At 41.3% G+C, this 8,435-nt stretch overlaps 1 pseudogene across 1 annotated transcript; it reads right to left on the bottom strand.

The window, feature by feature from the left end:
• Positions 1-6,795: 6,795 nt before the first annotated feature.
• Positions 6,796-7,788, bottom strand: LOC306642632 (tyrosine-protein phosphatase non-receptor type 2-like; annotated as a pseudogene). Its single transcript has one exon. The product of its transcript is annotated as a tyrosine-protein phosphatase non-receptor type 2-like (transcript).
• Between the last annotated feature and the right edge of the window lie 647 nt (positions 7,789-8,435).

The following is an 8,435-nucleotide window of genomic DNA, read 5'->3' as shown; positions in this document are numbered from 1 at the left end:
TGTACCAGTTGTACCTCCATTGGCAACAGAATGAAACAAAGAATTTGTCCTGAGAGAAAAGAGAAGACATTGTACAATTGCCTCTTTAAATGTATAATATTCAAAAGAGAAACTTGTATACATTTTGATATTAAGAAATGGCCCAAGAGGTCTGGGAATGCTCAACCTGGAGCATTTGCCTTGCATATGTGATGACTTGAGGTTCAATTTTCTTCATCACCAAAAATGAAAGAAAAAGAAATTACCAGAGGATTCCTGCACCCTAGAAATGAGTTGATTTGCAAATAACTTACAACTTCTTAAGCCAAATGACATATTAACTTTTCTCCAATCCATCCAATAAATGTGACCACAAAGATGCAGAACTCTTTTTTTTGATGTTGGTTTGCTCCATTATTCTTGTAGACAATTTCTGATTTTTCTATTTAAATTTGATGTTTTATGTTTGACTAAAAAATTTACTTATATCACTTTTCCTTTGGAAATAAGAATAACAGAATCACTTTCACCTAAATCATGCATAGCAAGCATGAATACCAGGCAGTGGAACATGGAACCTTGACATTGGAGACTCTGTAATAAAGACAACTTCCAGGGGGAACTGAACTTGAACAATATATTCACATAAGGCTGTGCCTATTTCATAATGTTTTGTATTGGATAGGGCTTTATGGTTTCCAAACGTGTGCAGCCTCACTTGCTTCTTAGGTGGTATTATAACTGACCATGAAGACTTAAAATAATCCATCAGGTTACTCAGAATGGAAGAACTAGGCTTTTAATTCCAGCAGGTCAACTCTCTTTTTAAGGTTTCACAGTCACGTTTGAATACAGTGATCCTCTTCTCCAGGATTCCCAACCTTGTGACGTCTGACATGCTCATGAACTTGTGCCAGCCTTGCTGAAGGCCCGCTCCTGAGCCCTCCTACCAAACACCTCATGTGGTGCACATGGAAAGACATACACCTGGCTGGCTGCTTAGCAGAATATAACATACCTCCTGACTCTAATGGCTAGAGGGAGCCATCTGATCCTGAGAGTTATCTACATCCAATATCTGGAGGGTACTTTAAAACAGAATTTGATAAAGCATCAGAAGGACTTAGTCAGGAATGATTACATGCCAAGGAATGAGCGTGAAGCACAGCTGACCATGTAGTTAATGTAAACATGCAACACACTAATCCAGAGTGAGTCTCCTATGCCAGCTTCTAATTTGCCTTTGCTAAAATATAATGGCAGGGTGGGACTTGGAATAGACCAAGTTAGTTATCCTTAACCCCTAGAGCTTTTTAAATCCATGCTCACACTCCATTCCATCTGAACATCCACCACTGTTCTAAGGGCCTGATAAGTGATGATCTCTATTGTTTAAAGCAGGCATTTGTACCAAATATTAGTGCAAAGCTTCTTCCCTAATTGAGAGCTTCAGTGTCTTTGCCAATTTTTGCCATTACCTGCATTTCATTAATCCTGATGAAATTTCCTTCAGGAGGGTTCTCTCCTCCTAGTTTTTGACATCTGTTGAAATATAACAACAGAACAGTCTTTTGTATGAGTGCTGTTGGTTCAGTTCTCGATTAAATTGTTACCAATTACATGGTGACAATATCATAGAGGTGAGAAAGGAAGGGGCAGTCATGTAGGTAACTCAGTTTCCTCTCCTGAATTGCCTATTTCCCTCCATCACCCAAAAAGTATTCACACTCAAAATGGTACTTCTTCCTGTCTTATATCTTCAGGTGTTTTTTTTTTTTTTTTTTTTTTTTTTTTTTTCCAGCACAAGGGGTTCAACTGATGGCAATTTACCAAAGGACTGCATCTCCAGTCCTTTCTAATCCTTTTGTCCTTCCTTCCTTCCTCCCTCCCTCCCTACCTCCCTCCCTCCTTCCTTCCTTCCTTCCTTCCTTCCTTCCTTCCTTCCTTCCTTTCTTCCTGACACAGGGTCTCACGAAGTTTCCCAGGCTAACCTCAAGCTTGCCACCCTCCTGCCTCAGCCTCCTGAGTCACTGGGATTACAGGTATGCACTACTGTGCCTGATCAAAAAAAAATTTTAAAGGATACATCCCTGATGATAATAATTTATATTTTCCTAAAAAGAATGGTCCCATTGTCTCAGAATTTGCACTTGCTTGAGGGTGAACAATTTTTCCTTTAGAAATCCTGAATACCAAATGTATTAAGTATAGCCACTTAATAGCTGGGACTGTGGTCTACGGAGAAGAAGAAAGGTGTCCAGAATGGAAGGTGTGATCTACTGGTTTGTATGACAGACTTACTGAGCACTGCTCAAAGGGCTTTGCCTTTACTAACTTGTGTACTCTGCACAATAGCAGTACCATTATCTTCAGTTTGTAGATGTAGAGAATGAGACAGTTACTTTGGACACAGGTGCAGAGCAGTCACTTGTTGGAGGTGGTGGGCTGATTACACCTACCTGCCTCACTGCGGCCCCAGACCTGGGGAAACCATCAGATGCGTAACAAAGAGAAGCAGTGTCCCTCTGCTCAGTGCACTGAGTCCTGGTTGCCAGCAGGCTGCCCCTCCTCTGCCACACCTCCCCAAGGAAAACCTTAGACATTATTAGCTCATGTACATAAATGACTGCATGACCGATGTGATCCCACAGTATGTACAATCAGAAAAATGAGAGATTACACTCCATTTATGTATGATCTATCAAAATGTATAAATGCATTCTACTGTCATGTACAAATAATTAGAAAAAATTTTTAAAAATTTTAAAAATGGCCAAAGAATTGGGCTTTTGTCTAAAAACTAAGGACTAAGAGTCCAATAAAAATTTGGCTCGAAACCAAATTTCAAAATAAGGTGGTGAAGCGACTTTATCCTAAGGTTTCCCTCTCTCCAGACTGAAGAAAAGTGGAGAAGAAGTGATCAGGCTGCATCTTTCACAGTTTCTAGAAAGCAGCACCCAGTTATCACTTCCTCTAGCCGCCTTGGTAAGTAGATTCCTGCACAAAGGAAGCAGGAGGAAGTCATCAAATTCAAATAACCTCAAGCCAACCTTGGCAAATGTCTCTGACCAGCCAGTAAGATTTGCTCCTGGGGGAGCTCGGTTGGGCACCTCCCAATCGGGGCTGCCAGGGCCAGCAAGCAGAAACGCAGGTCACCGGGCAGAATTTGAATTTCAGATAAACAATGAATAAATGTTTTGTCTAAATATGTCCCAGTTGTGTAATCAATTCAAATTTTATGGTGAGTTCTGTATTTTATCTGGCAACCCTACTCCTAACACTGAAAAAAAAAAAAAGAGGATGGTATAGTTGGTATAGTTGTAGTGTCCCCTAAATGACTTAGCCTGCCTGCCTCCTTCTACCTCAAACAGCAGGAACTTCTTTGACTAAGGGAACATTTGGGGACTGGGGATGGAGCTCTTCTGGGCTAGCATGCAGGAGGCCCTAGGTTCCAGAAGCCAGAGAAGTTGTATGCAAAGTGATGCCGGGAATTTCAACTAGTCTGCTGGAAATCAAATCGAGACACCCATGATGTAAAGTGGATTGATTTTATTACTGCTGTTCTTTCCTAAGTGAAAGAAACCATTAAAAGTTTCATAAAAACACTGGGTGATGAATGAAGAGAAAAAGTTTCCAGTTTCGTGTCTTTGTCTGAAATCCACGTTCCTCCACTTCTTGAACCCTGATCATGACCAAAAAATTTCTTTCCCCCAACTTGGCAGTGAACTCTGGCTTGGTGATGGCAGCTGAGGAACTGGGGGCAGGGGCTAGTCAGAGGGGAGGGTATGTATGTTTGTGTGACAGGTTGGGACCAAACTATTGCTTCCTATTTTTAAAAAATCTGTATTTAATTAATGCAATGAGGTACTTTAGTTATTACATCCATAATATATGTGTTTGAAAGAGTGATACATCTGTTCCTGAAGAGAGTTAGGAGGATGTGGGGTTAGCCTAGTTCCACCATTCCTTACCTCTGAGCTTCAGACTTCTCTGAGGGTGAGATTCCTCACAGCTAGATGGAGAATTTTAAGTTCTCCTCCTGTTCTAGAACTTTTGACTTGACACAGTTCTTCAGTGGACTTTTATAGGCTGCAGGAATTTCCTAAGTTAAAAAAAAGAGCATTAATGTCAGCACTCAGCTGGTTTCAGTTAGGGGACAAAGTAACTTCAGCTTTACTAGTGAACAACAATCATAATAGGAAAAGGTCTGAACCTTAGGCCAAAAAAAAAAAAAAAAAAAAAAAATCTGTTTTACATCATAGTGGCATTCATTCTCCAGCACTAGCAAAACCTGTCAAAAGAGCAGTTGTTCAAAGGCAATTGCCTCCAGTCTTTCCCTCACGATCCTCCTGTAAAAAAGATGAGCCCCTTTGAGTCATGACACAGCATACTCACGCTTTAAGGGGCAAACAAGTAAGAAACTATAATTATAAACTTCCCATGCCTAAACTCTCTAAGCAGGTTCAGAGGATCCTGAAATGTCTTCTCTTTATGCAATTTCCTGGTAGGAGACTTCCATATGGTTTCTGTGCTTACTCACAATCACTAGCCACCTGAGTTTCCTAGGCTTCAGTCTCTAACCCTTGCCAGTCCATTGTATTTCTTCTACTCATATTTAGATCTTGTAACTGGGTCTGAAAGTCTGTCAACAAGACTCGTTAGCAGATGGCTGACGGTTGGAAGCCTGCAACTCCTGCTTATTTTCTACTCCGAGTTAGAGAAAGCATAATGGCTATTGAAATATGGCCAGACCAAACACAGTTGAATTGTATAGTGCTAAATTCTAATGGATCTAATTTGAACACTGTTGTCAGAAAATTCAGTTCTGGAAAAGCATTTTTATGGCACTTTAAAAAATAATTGAATTGCAAATGAAAGACTTGACATTCGAAAAGTTGGATTGCCTTTAAAGTGATTTTAATAATAGAAGTTATTATTATGATCATCATCATCACTTTCATTATTTTTATATTATAAAAACATTTGGCCTTCCAGCCTTGCTCTCCTCTGATACCATGAAGTGCTGAACAGTTTGGTGAACCCCACTTGTCCTTGGGACTGTAAGAGGTGTGGGTGGTGACAATTATCATAAAGGAACTGAGACTTGGTGATTGCTCTGGCTATGTGGCAGTGCTCAACATGAAAGTCAAGCCTTTCTTTCTGTGTTGTCTTTCTGGACCAATGTAGATAACTAACCAAGATCAATTAGTTCCCCAAACGGATCTAGGGTAGTTTAAATTCATTAGGTAATCATCAACTTTCCTATATTCATTTCCAACACTACCCATGCTTAGCAGCTGACTTGGCATAAAAATATTGTTAAAAAGAGAGCGTAATCTGGTTCTCCCCTCTGGCGCTCTGGGTAGATGAAGAATGTTTCTTTACCTTCTTTTCTGTGGCCCAGTTTTTTACCCAGGGGCCGGACTTGTGATTGACAATTCCCAAAGAGCCCTGTGACCACTGCAGTGGTCCTTGCCTCCAACAAAAGGTTGGCACAGGGTGCCAGCACTACTGCAGAGAGGTCCCTGTTCTACCCACTGCCAGGGCCTATGTTTAAAGGGAGAGGGAGTCGAAGACAATTCAAAGGTACAGAATTACTGGGGCAGCTCCTAAATGTATTCTAGAATGTGGGATTTCAGATGTTTTTCTTTTTTGGTGCCATCCTTAGAGTTCAGCCTTTTATGTCCAGGCCAAAAAAATCAAGAACACAGTTTTCCTCTGGGTTCATTCAGGGCAGCCATGTTTCAGCTCCTGTGCTGCATCCCCAGGTCTACCTCAGATACTTCCTCCGCTTACAGGGGGGACAGGGGAATGGACACTGCAGTCCAGAACCACTTAATCCCTAATCTGCAGCTTCTGCCTCTCCGCTGTCCCTCCTTTCCTTCTTTTCCGAAATTGTTTTGTTTTTTTTCTTTCTTCCCTTGTTAAGTTTTCCACGTCTATCCCACATTCCAAACCTGGAGTCTTTCAGAGAACCCTGTGCCTGGTTATTCTAGAGTAATACTGTTAACAGAAATATAATGTGAGGCACAGGTATGATTTTTAACTTTGTAGTAATTACATTTTAAAGAAGAAAAGGAAACAGGTGGAATTTTTTTTTTTTTTTTTTTTTTTTTGCAATTGAAGCAACATACCATTTATTATTATTATTTTTTAATGGTAACATTTTCAAATTGAACTTTTAAAAAGTACATTTAACTACAAAAGTAAGATTAAATAGGTACTTATAAAATATATTAACCCTGAAATGGTTAAGAATATAAAGTGTTGATGCCCATGTCCATAATACATTAAACATTACACACATTAAAGGTCATTTTCTTTCCATTAATAATGTAATAAAACCACAATAATTATTGCTTGTATCAAGTGCAGGTTAAAATCCAGATAGCCTTCAAAATCAAATCCTGTGATAAAGGATTTCTCAGTGTTGGTCAGGTAAGATATCACGCGTGCCGTGCGTGCATACAGGTGCAGTGTATTGACTCTTAACAGGCACGAAGGTCTTTATTCTAGACAATCGTTTACAGTTTGGGTTTCAGAGGCACCTGCAGTGAAGAGCCCTGAGATGCTGGGCTTGGGTTAAGTTCCACTTGTCAGGCTGCTGTCTGTTCTACTGCACCATTTTGGGGTATGAGGCGTTTGCTGCTAACAGACAAACCCATGTGATTAATGCAGCAATGTCAGCTACTAGTGCAGAAGCTCGCTGGGCAAAACTGTTTATTTATAGGGCATTTTGCTGAAAAAATAGGTCCAGCCAACCAAAGCGCCAACCAAAGTGACGGACACAAACCCTATCTTAGTGAGAATAGGTTGCTAATATAACCACCTTTTTCTTTTTCGTTCAGTCTTATTTAGCCTCCGTTTCATCTGGGGCACCTTCTGAGCAGTGGCGGCTTTTCGGTCCTCTCGAATGTTTCCGTAGAATACTGCCGCTGTCCTCCGCCATGCCCGGCACTCTGGAGGAGAGCCTGCGCACCGCTCACTGGTCGGAGCCTCTTCTTCTGGGCCTATCCTGCTCCCATTGTACTTGCCAGTCACTGTGTTTGGGGAATGGTCGAAAGCAGGAGATAAGTCTTCTTTGGAAAGTTCTTTCCACCGTTTCTGGATATTTGAATCTCCCTTTATCCACTTTGCTCCTTCTATTATGGCCATGTAAGAGAATCTGAGTTGATCTGGTGTCTTAATAAGTCCCATTCGGTATTTTCTCTTGTTCAGGAACACTTAATGTTAATGTCATCTCCTTTTTCCATCAGAACAAGTCAGGTGTCCACCAGAAAGAAGGTGCCAGAGCGCCCGATGCCTGCACTACCGTGGATCACTGCAGGCCCGTGGTCAGGATTCAGGGAGCCAGATTCTCTCACTTTAAATAAGAAATTGAGAAACGAAGCTGGTGACTCAGGGACTCCAAAGTCTGGCCAGGTAGTGTAATGAAAGTGAGAGATTGTTCTGGTCTCACCACTATTGATATTTTCTAACTGTAGTAGGTGTACTGTATAATAAGACTTCACATCTTCGGACAAACACTTCACACTGAATCCTGTTTCTTTAAACAGCATCTCTCGGTCATCTGTTGGCCAGTACTGTGCACATTTAACCAATTCTTTCTCCACAATTCAATTCAGCATGACAACTGCTTTGGACTTCTGCTGCCAAACCATGAGCCAGAGGTGGCAACACATATTGGGAAGCGGACCGTGTCAGGCCGTAACTCCTCTGTGCCTCTCCCATGTCAACTAAGCTGGCGTTGATGTAGGAATTATTTTTGATAACATTTTGTGAAACTCGACATACTTTACATACTCTCATTTTTTATATGTCGTAGGGAAAAGATACGTGTTTTTTGTCAGTTCTACCTTGTGTTTAACATCTCACTTGGGATTTTAAACCAAAATGAAACAAAAAACAACAAATTTTTATTCCAAAAGGAGAGTAAGTTGAATTCTGTCCTCTGGAGCTTTAGGAGAGAAGAACTTTCTTTTCCTTCTTTGGCCTGTTGGTCTGAGTCTTGGAAGGGGCTATGGTTTGGCTAAGTGCCCCCCATCCTCATCCATTGGGAAAGGCTTGGTCACCAGCCTATGGTGCTACTGGAAGTGGTGGAACCTTTAGGAATTGGGGTCAAGTGAGAGGAAGTCTGGCATTAGGGCATGACCTTGAAGGAGATATTGGGACTTGGGCCCCATCCTGTCTCTTTCTCTTTGCTTCCTGGCCACTGTGAGCGAAGTAGCTTCCTCTGTCATATGCTCCCCACCATGATGTGCTGCCTTGCCACAAGACCAAAAGAATGGGTCCAAACAACCATGCACTGAAATTTCCAAAACTGTGAGCCTCTTTTTAAGTTAGTTACCTCAGGAATTTTGTTATCATGAAGGAAAGCTGACTAACACAGAACTCCATCACGGAGCTAGCTTGGCAGTCCTGGGCTGCGGACCTCTGGACTCCTGTGCAAAATAAAC

This window comes from Sciurus vulgaris (genome assembly GCF_902686455.1).
Source record: "Sciurus vulgaris genome assembly, chromosome: 13".
Lineage (NCBI taxonomy): Eukaryota > Metazoa > Chordata > Mammalia > Rodentia > Sciuridae > Sciurus > Sciurus vulgaris.
The sequence above is the reverse complement of the archived record's forward strand: the minus strand, read 5'-3'. Positions and strand labels throughout refer to the sequence as shown.